Consider the following 13,590-nt stretch of genomic DNA (forward strand, 5'->3'; position numbering starts at 1 on the left):
TTTGGGATTATAAATTTCAGCCACAGGGACTTTACAACCAGATCCCTCCCTCACTCCACCTCAATAAGCTATAAGAAGGGAGCTGCTAAAATGAGAAGACAAAGAACCCCCATCTTCTGTGCGGTACTTGATGGGCTGAGGCATCGCTGCGCCCATTATGGCTGCAAATTGATTGCCTTGTCTATCATAAAATGAGCCTCTTTAATACACTCAGACCATTTATGGCCTCTCTTTCTCCAGGCCCAGGAATGAGGCTTCCCGTTACTTGGTCTGCATCTGTCTGAGACGGCTGGAGGACCAGATCAATTGCTTCCTCTGCCGTGGAAAGTTTGCCCTGTAGACTAATACAATCCAAAGTGACACTATGTTTTGAGGAGATGAGTTTTTGTGACTTGGGCTGGGGTGGAAGAGAAAGGATGCAGGGCCAGGTGCCCATAATGGAAGAGAGGAAGAAGCCAGACCAGGAAAGATGTGCGAAGATTGCTAATGTCGGTTCACGAGCACCGGAGCGCATAGGTTTCCAGAGGGGTAGCCTTGTGCAATTAACTGCTGTGAAACAGGTGCAGATTTCTCCTCAGTGGACCAACACTGCACTTGTAAGTCCTGGCTGTTCCATAGTTGTTAAAGGTGTAGGATCTCTGTTGGCGAAAGTGGGGAGGAAACCCCTAGGAGTGCCCCACACTTGTTGGGATAAAATGTGGTCATGCATGCAAACTCATACCAGAATGCAGGGGTACCTCCTGGCCCATCTCTGTGGAGAACCTGAGGCTCTTCAGTTGTTTTTTGGACTCCAGCTCCCATGATGCTGAGCCAGCTCGGTCGACAGCCATGGATGATGGGACTTGTAGTCCAACAAGATCAGGCTGACTACAGGCTCCTAAACCCTGCTGTGGGGCTAATGGGTTTGCAGCTGGGTTGCTGACAGACAAGGCGGCTTCTTCTGCCCACTCCAACTCCTCCTGTTGTTTCCAAGACTGCTCCACAGGGGCACTCTCCAGATTGCAGACCAATAACCCCACATCTCTGCTCTGGGATTGAGAATTTCGCAGAGCACCACAAGCAGGCAGGAGGGGAGGTGGGGGGGGGAAAGGAAAAGTGCCTGTTCTAAGGGAGCAGGGCAGGAGGCCCAGAGCCACCTTGCAGCCTCTTCCAGAGGTAAGCGGAGACTCCACACTTGTGCCTGACTGGCACGTATAGTTGCATCGCCAACTTTTCACTGGCATTGTTACTGTGCCTTTATCAACAACTCCACAGACAAGAATTTAGCAGCCTCAGAGTTTCCTTCTGTGCCAAGGAAAGCTCCTGCTGCCAAATTTCTGCATGCTGGGCTGATGAGTAAAGCTAATACAAACAAATAGTGCTAATAGAAGTTGGCAGGCCTCCTTGGAAGCTGATTTCAGGACTTAAGATGCTCTCCCCAACTTCCTCCTGCCCCGCAGTAGAATTTCTGGACTTTTAACAGAAAAACCTACAAAAATACTCTTCTGTTCGCACCATGCTGAAAAGTAAAGGGTCCCTGTGTTTCCCTGTCAATATTCTAGTTGACTTATTTATTTTTTTCTCAACTCCTAAGTTGAACTCCTAAGTAAATGTTCAAAACTATGACATTTACTTTCTGCCTTTTCTTCCGGTTAGTGTAAACTTTCCTCTACCCTCCTTTTGCCTCATTTTTTTTAAAGACTGGGAGTCTGTGGACAGACATTAACTTGTGTGTGTTGCTTGCAAGTTTCCCTGAGCCACTGGACTGATCCAGGCACAGCATTCAGCATAAAACAAGCATTTTAACAAACAATAATAAATGAGGATGGTGCCCAGGTGTGGTTGGTGCCCACTGGACTGGTAGGGCAAAAGGCAAGGAGACTGACAACATTTGGCACCAGTGCAAATGACAGACACAACCATTTCCTGACCAGTTGTAAGGAAGAAGGCAGGCAGTTGGGGCATGGAAAAGGGCAGACTAAGGTTGTGGGGCAGCGCCCTACTTGCCCTAACAAAGTAGTCTCCACAGATGATGGCCAAGGCTGCATCCAGATCCCTCCTTCTTCTCCCTCTTCCAAAGGGCAATCAAATAGTGTAATGGAGGACTAATTCCATATAAGTAGTAAATACTCTGGATTTATTTACTTGGATCAAAAGCCACAGGTCTGCAAGGGACTGAACTGAGGGGGGAAAGGTTTGTCCTCTTTGCTCCTTTAAACATTCTTCAATAATTCAGGGTTCAATCTATGAACGGAGGGTGAGCTGAAACTGATCTGTGACAAATGGTCTCGAAGTTTCCCTTATAAAGTCTGGAGAGTTGATTGTAATCCTCGTTACTGGAAGCAAGAACAGAACTAGGGAGTGGTGTTTTTAAAACTAATCTCAAACCAAATAATCCGCGCTGGCCAACTTTTCAGCATTATTTATGTCTCTTGGACCTCCGACTGTTGTGTACATGGGGCCATTCCCACATACACCTGCAGGAAGGAGGGTGGCGCTCAAGGAGAGTCAACTGGCTCTGCCTGCCTGGACTCAGTCTGGCTCTGCCTCCTGGTGGATTCTCTGCCTTCTGACCCCCCCCCATCCCAACAGGCACCAGTTCCCACTGAGCTAACCTCTTGCCTGCTCCCCATGCCCCATGGCATAAAGCAATAAGGCCTCACAAAGAAAAAGAGGACAACAGAGGAGCTCTGCATAAAATGTGTATATTCCAATTCATGGGTGTAGATGCAAATTGAGAAATATTTACTACGATTACAACAGATACACAGTGCACCTTATCATATTGGGGGAAGACTGTGTGACAGGTCCGTCTGCTGTCTAGGTTATCCCTACTGACAAGCAGATTCAAGACTCTCGCTCCCCATCTTATTTATGTTATTATCACATTTGTAGTCTACCTTTAGGGACGCGGGGGGCGCTGTGGTCTAAACCACTGAGCCTCTTGGACTTGCCGACTGGAAAGTCGGCGGTTTGAATCCCCATGATGGGGTGAGCTCCCATTGTTCTGTCTCAGCTCCTGCCAACCTAGCAGTTCAAAAGCACGCCAGTGCAAGTACAGAAATAGGTACCACTGCAGCGGAAAGGTAAACAGTGTTTCTGTGTGCCCTGGCTTCCGTCACGGTGTTTCCATTGCGCTAGAAGCGGTTAAGTCCCGCTGGCCACATGACCCAGAAAGCTGTATGTGGACAGACGCCAGCTCCCTTGGCCTGAAAGCGAGATGAGCGTCGCAACCCCATAGTCGCATTTGACTTGACTTAACTGTCCAGAGCTCCTTTACCTTTACCTAGTCAACCTTTCCTCCAAAGAACTCCGAGTGGTGTAAGCGGTTCCCTATTTTATCCTCACAACATCCCTGTGAGGTAGGGGTGCGATGGGCAAAGTACAGGACGGGTCAGGGGGTGGAGATTGGAGGGCACACACACACTCATGACATCAAATCCTCCCCGCATTTGGCTTCCCGCCTCCCTCACTACCCTGGCCTGACCCTGCTCTTCCCCTTGACTGGCAGGAGCCATGGGTAGATGGCTCCCACAGAAGATTTGAGCCGCAGCTCCAGCCTCTCACTGCTGGAAGACACTCAAGCCTGGGGGGCAGGTCGGGGTGGTGGAGGGGGCCAAGGAGTGGTGGACCTGCACCTTGCTAGACTGAAGGGTGGCGGTTGAGGAGGAGCACCAGCAAGAGGAAAGGAAGGAGGGGCGAAGGAAGGAGAAGGGAGGTCGCTCTTTCCCACTTCTCTCTATTGTCACTCGCGCTGGGCCAGGCTCCTGGTCAGCTGCACCAACAGCAACACAACTGCTATTTTGGGTTGGCCAAACTCGAATTGGGGGGGGGGAGGCATTCCATTTTGAAATATACTCGGAGTCTAGAGTGGATTTCATGCTCTTTATTCAGCTCATAGTGGTGAGGAGGAATGGAAGTTCCCCCAGGATGTCTGCTTTATATACATTATTTACACAATGGGCCCCACGTGATTGGCTAATTCCGGGATTCACCTGTAGGCGAATCAGGTTGCGGATTCACTTCCACCTGGAGCTGGATTGGGTGGCTCCTGTGGACCAATCAGACTGCTGCATTCTGGATCCTGTTGTTCTAGGACCAATCAAACTGCTGCATTCTGAATCCCATTGAACTCAGTACATAACACATTTGAAGTCATAACAGGACACTTTTGTCCCAAAATGGGGTGGTCCTGTTTTTCTAGGGATGGGTGGCAACCCTACTGTGAGGTAAGATAGGCTGAGAGGCCTTGACTGGCCATCACCCAATGAACGCAGTGTCTGGCTGGAGATTTGAGCCCCGGTCTTCCATGTCTAGACCCCTCAAACAGAAGACTGACCTCTGTACAGTGGGACATATTGGCAACCCCAATGCTGAGGTAACCAACTGGCAAGAAAGAATATACCTGGCTTGCTCTCTGCCACAACTTTTAGGAGAGGGCTGGCGTTAATACAGAGATCAGCAAGTGAACATTTACTTGCTTGGAGTTAAATATAATCACCTGATAAATGTAATCACCTGCTAATTGTTGCAGCTCAAACTGCTGCTGGAGGGGCAGCCAGAGGAAGGGAAAGCTGGCATCTTGACTCTGGTTTCAGAACTACTGGGCCTTTGATTTATTAGGCTGGCCAGATGGAAAGGAGGCTGGGGCTGCATCCTGCACCTTTTAATAGTTGCAGAAATGAGGGGGATCTGGCTGGTGCTGCTTGCCAGGTAGACTTGCCAGAGAGAAGCCAAAATCCCCTAGTCTGTGTAACCGCTAGGAAAAGTACTAGCCCAGAGCCCTCACTTTCAGCATAGATAAGTGTGCAGGTAATTTGGGGGCTTTATCCCTTCTTGATTCAGGATCGTGGACCGTTTCTTTCTCTGTCTCCTTCCCAGCGTTTGGGAAAGGGACGTGCGTCGAAGCCGTCCAAAGCCCTGCCAAGTGTACGCAGAGGCTCCAGGGGCAAGAGAGACGCTGATGATCTCCTATTAAGGTCTGTCGGAGCAGATGGCCTGTTCTGCTTGCTGATTCTGGAGAAAGCAGCAAAACGGCTTGCGCCTTGCCCAAAAGCAAACAGGAGTTGTCAGCTCAGGAGTTTGCTCCCTTGCCTGGTATTCAAGCGGGTTCATTTTAGCAAGGCTCATTGACCGAGGGTAATTACAATGGCCCAGCAGCTGCAGAAGGGCCCACACACCCCAACCGGCCGCTGTTCAGGGAGCCGGCAGAGATGGCAGAGGAGACGCACAGCTCTGCGTGTTATGTGATGAGCTTTTAGCGCATGCGACAGAGCGAGGGTCCCAGGCGGCCACGGGGGCTGATTTGCACAACCGTTTTGACACGCAGGCGACACGATGGAGCTGCTGCCGTTGCCAAACTCTCACTTTACTGCAGCCGAGGAAATCTTATTATCGCTCTGAAAGGGGCGCTGCGGCTCAGGCAGTCGTTTGCCAAGCCGGGCAATATGTTGCCAGGAATGTCTCTTGCTCCTCGAATGGGTATGTAAGCGTGAGCAGGGTTGCCAACCGGCCGGAAGCAACAACAAAACACTGCTCCTGTGCCTTTTGCTGAGAGCTGATGGTGCAGAAATCAGCATTAGCTAAGTATAGGGATTTCCTAAGTGCTGCAGAATTAAACTGCTCCCAGAGAGATGGGGACATGCAGTCAAAGCCTGCGCTGCTCTCTCATTTGCTGTGCACCCAGTGCATATCCAGTGCTGGGTTTTTGGCCCATTTTCATATGACCTTATCTAAAAGTGCATATGTACCTTGTACTTTGTTACAGAATGCTACTGTTTGATGTGTTGTTTCTCAAAGCAGCCTCACTCCAATCAGTGTCTATATTGAGCCATTCCTAATTCTAGCAAAGGTCTGGACCACCTTTGCGTAGGGGAAAGATGCCCCTGCACTGTCAGCTTCCTCTGGTGTGCACACAAACAAAAATAAACCTCACAGCAACCACAGAATTGTAGAGTTGGAAGGGACCCCAAGTTATGGGTAGGCAAACTAAGGTCCAGGGGCTGGATGCGGACCAATCACCTCAATCTGGCCCGCGGATGGTCCGGGAATCAGTGTGTTTTTACATGAGTAGAATGTGTCCTTTTATTTAAAATGCATCTCTGGGTTATTTGTGGGGAATAGGAATTCGTTCATTTCCCCCCTTCAAAATATAGTCTGGCCCCCACAAGGTCTGAGGGACAGTGGACCGGCCCCCTGATGAAAAAGTTTGCTGACCCCTGATCTAGTGCAACCGCCTGCAATGCAGGAATCTCAACCTATGGTCCCCCATCCAAACCATTAGCTTGCACTGATGTGAACAACTGGGGGTGGGGGGAAGAACTGTGAAACTGAAAAAGCAACACCGTGCCCTAAGAGGGCAACTGAGGTGTTTTTTTTTTATAAACACACATGGCCAAGTTTCCAGTCCTCTTGATCACACGGTGGGCAGGGGAAGCTGAGTGTGGAAGCATTGTCTGCTGGCTCAGAAACTCATGGGATTCTTGCAGGGGTGCAAAATAGCACGAAATTCCCTCATCTGCACAACTACATATAGGGGCCCTATACGTAGTGGCAAGGCTGATAATTCAGATACATAGACTGACACCACACTATTATGTTGACTAGTTTATGGCATGTTCTCCTTAGGGAGGCTCACATTTTGGTTTTCTGGCAACTACATTATTGTTTTCCTGGCCATTTGGGCAGTACCGACACTATTACATTGTTAAATCTGTTTTTAATCTGTTTTTTCTAGTTTTATTATTGTATTGTATTTTTACTTGTTTGCAAACATTGCTTCAGTACTTTTAAAAATGCAGACCTCTTAAGGAAATGACCATTTGGATCCCAAAGCATTATACTGTCTGTCTTTGCATCTGACCATCCTAACCTGACATGAAAATGTGATCTGGGGGCAATCTTGCAGTGTGCAGAAGTATCCCACATCTCATGGCTTGGTGTTCTAGTTTCACCCTGGATACTTGAGGAGAAGACATTGTCCCAGGATATGCAGACTGAGATATCTTAAGTCCTACCACTGAGCTTCACCTATTACATATCAGGCTTCCATTGATGGCGTAGCAGTGGGGGCATTTGTAGGGTGTCGTGGGTTAGCCTTGGTGCTGGATCACACTTTTGGGGTTGCATTAAGGAATGGTAAAACGCAGAGAGGCAGTAGGGTGCTCTGTTTGTAGGCATCCTTGATTTCAGGTGTTGCTAAAGTAGGACTCTACTTTTGAGCATGCAGGAATACTGTGAATATGTTGGTCTGAAGCGTTTGTGTAATAACTTAACACTAGCATGTCCCCTACAAGGGAGAAGCAACTTCTCTTCCCCATTCCTTCCCCACCTGCTGCAGCTCAGGGTAAAAAAATTGCAAACTTTTTGCTAACTGGCTTGATCATAGCATAACTGACTAGAAAAAAAGCTCTTCGGTCTGCTCTTGCACCATTTAACCGCACCTTGATGTGCAAAAATCAGTGCAACTTTTGTTACAGCTCCTGAACGAACATTATCTCCTGCTAGTGGCTGTGTACGACTTCCCATTTACTCCACATTCAATGCACTCCTGCTTCTGGTTCAGGAAGCTGGTGTGTAAACACGGCATTAGCCACAATCCGTATCGATCCTGCATCCATCCTATCCTTTCAAATGCTGCGTTTTGATGCGTCCCCCCCACCCCCAACCAGCTGCAGTCCAAATTGAGACATAGAACAACCCAGCTGTGTTTTAAGCTAGTAATGTGTAAACAGCTTTGTGTTTCAGGCAGCTGTTAAAGGCACAGGGACGGTGGCATGTTAAAAAGTTGACAACCCTCGTCCAGGCAGCTTCCCTCCCCTCTCGATTAGTATTCAGAAGCCCGAGAGGCTGAAAAATAGTCACAGTTCAGCTGGAATGAGAATTTGGCCCGTACTGGAGATGGAGGCAGTAATTTTTGGAGAAAGCAGATTTGTCTGCCAACTTAAAAGCACAGTATTGGTCCCCAGTACCCCTGACAAATGAGCTGTCCTCCCCTCTCCTTGATACGGTGTCATTAACCAAGGAGATTGAAACCTTTCCATATTCTCATGCCCTGCAGGGACTTGCATTTGCAGTTCTATTAGTTCGGCAGAAGGTGGAGCGCAGCGAGCAACAGAACTCACACTTAATTGAACCACAGCTTAATAGTTTTGCACGAGCAAATTTATTTGGGGGGGGAGGGAGGGCAGGGAAGTACAATTTCTGCGCAACAATCAAGTTCTTAAGCAGAGAAATAGAGGGTTTGGGTTGGTGGTGTGGTTTCTTTTGTTTCCATGTGGCAGGGATGGGTGGTGCTGTGGAATTCACAGCTGTAGCCCTTGGTACTTCAGTGGTGGCCACTGGGTGGTCAGTCTGGAGTGAGGGATTCAGGTTTTGGGTAGGATTTCCAGCTTTTAAAGGGTGTAAAAAAGATAGGCTCGCAAACCGTTGGAAGTTGTTCTAGTTTGTTTGCTAGCTACCCTGATCTCAAGAGTTTTGCCTCTGCATAGCACCAATAAGGTCTGAAGCCCAGAACATCTCATCTAACCTGGCCAGCTGCTGGTGGAGATCTGTGTTTAGAAATACGCAGGCTGCCTGGCTAGATGTTTAAGGTTCCAGTTGTGCAAAGATTTGTGTGTGCGCTTAAAACTTGTTCACATGGACCCAGCACCAGGTTACAGAATAGAGGGGTCATGAGCAAACCATAATCTGGGGTCTCACATCTTGTTACCTTCTCTGTCTAGCCACAAATTTCCTGCCCTGTGATTAGGAAGCTGCCCTCATGGGTTGCAGTGTGGGTAAACCTCACAGAAGCACCTGAAGGCAGAAAGATGCTATAGCACCACTCATTGAGTTACTGGGTCACAAGTCTGTCATTGCCCATGGACCTTTAAATCTCCTGCTAAATCAGGGCACGGCACACTAGTGACTTCTCACATTCACTTTGCCCTATCTTTTTGTCTGTTTTTCTCCTGCCCTGCTTGCCCTGCTGCTGTCCTCCTGGTGCCCTACTTGCTTCAGCAGACAAAGGAGAAGGCTACACCAAAGGATCAGGAGACCAGTGGATGAGAAGCATCAAGGCTTCCTGATTGCCTGAATCAGCAGTGGATTTAAAGCCACAAGGGACATTTCTGGGTTGACCCTGGTGACCCTTCTATAGCCTAACATATTTCCATGCTTCAGGCTATTTAGGTGGCAACTCTAATGCAGAGGTGCTATAGCAGAGGGCTAGCTTCCTTTGTGCTGGGACTCTATTCCACAGTGCCCTCAAGCTAGTGGCTAATTATTCTGCACAGATTATTCTGTGGACCCCAATAAGACACATTATGGTAGTAAAGTTGTCAGTGTGCATGCAACTTTGCAGAATCATCTGGGCTTGCTTGCTTATTTGCACGTGCTCATGCTGGCTGTGAGCCTGTTGTCACAAAATCTGGACGCATCCTTTTGCATTGCAGTCCTGGAAATCCGGGACAGATCAGATGTCCCATCCTGTTTCTTGTTTGTTGTTCCCCCTCACACCATAGACAACATGCTAGTTTACAACAGCAGCTTAGCTGAGACCACCAGTGGACCAAGGCATCTGCCACGTTTTGCATGACTCATGCTTTGCCATGCTTGCTACAGCTACGACCAGCATTTTCTCGGCATTAGGGATAACGAGTATACATATAAAGGAAGCTCCTTCCATCTTGATGGATCCCAAAGTGCTTTACAAGCCTCTGAGCGACGGGCTGGTACATGAAACATGTGCAGCAGTCGCTTTGCAAATGCTGCAGGAGTGTCAACGCTCCCGCAGCGAAGTGCAGCAAACTGTCTGACAACTCAGAGCAACGCTACATGCTAGGTTTTTTTCTCTCTTTTTTCTTTTTAAGGACAGCAAGCAAGGAAGAACACTTTACCCAATGGAAACGGCACGAGGGAATTTCAGGTACAAAGCATCTAAATGGCAGCTTGGGATTTGATGAATTTGCCAGCACAAATACGTGAAGTGTCTGCGTTATTGGTCTTCCTCTTTCAGCCTAAATGAGACTAAAGCACGCGAGAAATACCATGGGAAGAACAGCTCAGAAGGGGGAAATATCAAGCAATCAAAGCTAGGTAAAGTTTTTGTTCTTTCATCCGATACCTTCTGGGGGTGGCTGAGCCGCACGTTCTACTTGGACGATTGCTGGATGGGCTGCATGCAGCAAGCATATCCAGGTTACATTTGAACTGGGGTTGCCAACTGATCTAGCGCAAAAAATCGCCCAGTGGTCTGCCCCAATAGCAAGTTTGGTCTGCAGCAGAAATTGGCAGATGAGGTTATCTGCAGCATGGAATATAAGCCTTCTGTCACTTGCCGTTCCCGTTGCAGTGCATGGAGCAGAGTGGCTGGCTGAACAGTTGGCAACCCCAGCCACTGGTCTTATTTTAACCGCATGCATGCAGGCCCCAGTTAACCCTTAGGTTGCAATCACACTCAGCCCCAATCATGACCCCACAATGGGCAGGCAGGGAGTTGAGAGAAGGAATCTCCATTGCATTTATACTGCCCATGTGGTATCATGGAAGCAAGACTGTGTCCACCTCTTGTCTTGGTTGCCAACCAGATGACAGCTCACCCCAGTTTCTTTTACAGGGCCCGATGCCCTAATTCGCAAATGTTTCCTGTTAGTCCATTTGATGCTTCACCAGTGTTATCACTCTGTGGGTGTTCCTTTCCCTCCTTTTTTCTTTTTTTGCATAAGCTAGTTGCATATTTGCATAAATATTTGCTTTGCAAAGAGGGTGCAATAGCATATTAACCTAGCTAAGAACTGAAACGGCTAGCAAATGCCCAATAATATATTGCACAAATAGCTGGCCCTCAGCTGGCCTTGCTTTGAAACATTGACAAGATGGAGGAACCACAGGAGCGGTGTTGCTCCAGACTGTGCCCCTCCACTACAAAGGGCAAGAGAGGAAGGTTCCTATCCTGATCATCTTAGGTTGACGTGTGTCTCATGTGTCTCGTAGACGTGTTCCCAATAGCGAAAGCCACTGGTTTGTGGTTGGTTTTTGTTTTTCCCCTTTGTATCCCTTCATTTGTCTTCCTTGGATGTAGCTATTCTTCTGACATTATCTCCCCTGTGTAGAGAAATGCTTCAATGAAGCAGAGGAGATTACTTGCCAACAGTGACGTGCTTACAGATCTCTTGCTCTGTGCCCCAGTTAAACAAGAGGAAAGCACTTCAGATATTGTCTGGGGTTTCTCTCTCTCTCTTGGCCTGGACTGACTCCCACTGCATAGTTTGTTTTTCTTTTTCTTTAAAAAAGGAATATCCATTTCCTCTTCTCAGCCTTACTCACAATGAACTTAATCAAATGGAAGCAAGGGCAGGTTGTTGTTGTTGTGTGTGCTTTTGTAAAGGGCAGTTGTTCAGTGGGAGAGAACATGCTATGCATGCAGAAAGTTCCAGGTTTGATCCCTGGTGTCTCTGGTTTAAAAGGATCTCAGGTTGCAACGGGGCTGAGAGTGATCCCTGCCCGAGACCTTTAAGAGCTGCCAGCAGTTAATGTGGACAAGTGCTGGGCTTGGTAGACTGACAGTCTGATGGAGCAAAAGGCAGCTTGATAACCTTTGCTGTGACATCCCAAGTTGGCAGCCCGTCTGGCTTCTCTGTCGGTGTCTGGACACAAATCTTTTTGCGTGTTGCATCGTCTCTGGTGCCCTGGTTTCTCCTTTGTTTTTCCTAGCTTCGTGGAAGTGGTCGATTAGCAAGGTCTTTCCTCCAGCCTGTCTGGAATAGAGGGGACTTTTGGAGAGACAAAACTGTGGGCTTATTGCCTAAGTATCTCCCCGACAGCCTACCTCCCAAATTCTTGTTTGGTGGTCTACACGAAAAAAGGTACAGTTCCAACATTCCTTCTTCTTCTACAGGAGTTCACATGGAGAATAGCAATGACTGTATCTCCAGAGAAGGAATCCAGCAGAAGGAGATGAGAATCAGATTATAGAATACAGAAAGACAGGTAATTTATCCTACCCTGTGCAAAGAATATAGAGTAAAGTGGTATGGCAGCCGCCTAGGCTGTGGGAGAGACTCTGCTCTTATGGCTCACTACGGAGCAAAGCTGTTTCCCAGCTTCTTTCGTTAAGTGCCTTATTCTCCCTCCAGGGCTCTCAGATAAGCTGCACGTGTGGAGCAGCACAGCTGCTAATGATACCAGACAATTGATAGGACACACAGTGGCAACAAGCCTCTCATTCGCCATCGGGGTGCTGGTTCTGGTGCTGGTGGGAGGCAGGGAGGCGAGCCCAGGCTAATGACCCCTGGAAGGCTCTGGCTTCCTTCCCCCCATCTCTGGCCCAGACTTCATTGCAGCGATGCTGAGAAAACTGCTGGATCTCCCTGTGCAAACTCTGCTCGCCCACCTTCCCAAAATGGGGAAGGATAATAAGCCCACCCACCTTGCGGCAAAGATGTCAGGACATGTGATGGATTGCTGACTGCAAAGCAATCTTGAGATGGCGAGGATGAAATGAGATGTGCAAAAACTGCAGAGGAGGCTTATTACAACTATGGTAATTGGGGGCGGAGTAGCAAAAGGGGGAAAAACCCCACAAAACCCACCAAATTTGAGTTTGTAATAATGTTATGGGGAAGGATCATGGACACTGGGTTTGGGGCAGTAGCTTGGGTCCATGAACCACTCTTGAGCTGGGTTGAAAGCATCGTCTTGTCCCAGATGTACTCTGACCTTTCCCACTGTCAACTCAGAGGTCAATACCAAATCATAGGAGCCACAGCAGAATGCATGGTTTGCATGCAGAAGGGCCTAAGTTGACTCCCTGGCTTCTCCATTTCAAAGGATCTGGTAGCAGGTGAAGGGAAAGACATCCATCTGAAACACTAGCACAAGGGTTGGGATGGGGAACCTGTGGTCCTCCAAATGCCGCCGCAATTCAACTCCCATCAGCCCAGCCAGCTTCACCAGGGTCTGAGGATTATGGGAGTTGTAGTCCATCAATACCTTGAGGGCTCCTCAACCTCTGCTTCAGAGACCTGCGGCCAGTTTGGGTGGCCAAACAGATAAATAGCCTGAATTGGCTTAAAGCTGCTGCTTCCTGTGAAATTGCCTGAATGCCTTTCTATTTCCATGGACAGAATTGCTGTGCTAATTTTCATGGGTTGGTGCTAATCCACACTGCAGATGTGGAACAACTCTGCTGACCACGCAGCCCATCTTTTTCCCTTGTCAAAGGAAGGGAAGTGTTGAGGTTTGCAGCTCTTCTTGTGTGCACCCTCTTATTTAAAGCATAATGTTGTTTTTGAAAGAGCCGCTCTGCATTTATTTATTTTTTTGTAAAAAAGAATCTGATTCTCAATACCGTATCTCTGTTGGCTCAACTGTACCTTTTCACCAGATGGAGCCTGAGGAGCAAGGCATTGCCGTGCGCTAGCCAGAGAGAACATTCTAGGTTGTTAGCAGTCTCTTGCCACAACGACTGCTTCCAAAAGAGTCCTAGCTAGTTTGATAGCTGTGGTGGTTTTGCTTTGAGGTTAGGTTTCTTCATTTGTGCCAGACTGAAATTGACGGGATTGCTCTCATGGACTCACTGAGGGGGGTGCAAACGGCCTTGTCATTGAAAACGATTTTCCTCACCCCTCA

Source organism: Podarcis raffonei, chromosome 6, assembly GCF_027172205.1.
Source record: "Podarcis raffonei isolate rPodRaf1 chromosome 6, rPodRaf1.pri, whole genome shotgun sequence".
In the NCBI taxonomy this organism is placed as follows: domain Eukaryota; kingdom Metazoa; phylum Chordata; class Lepidosauria; order Squamata; family Lacertidae; genus Podarcis; species Podarcis raffonei.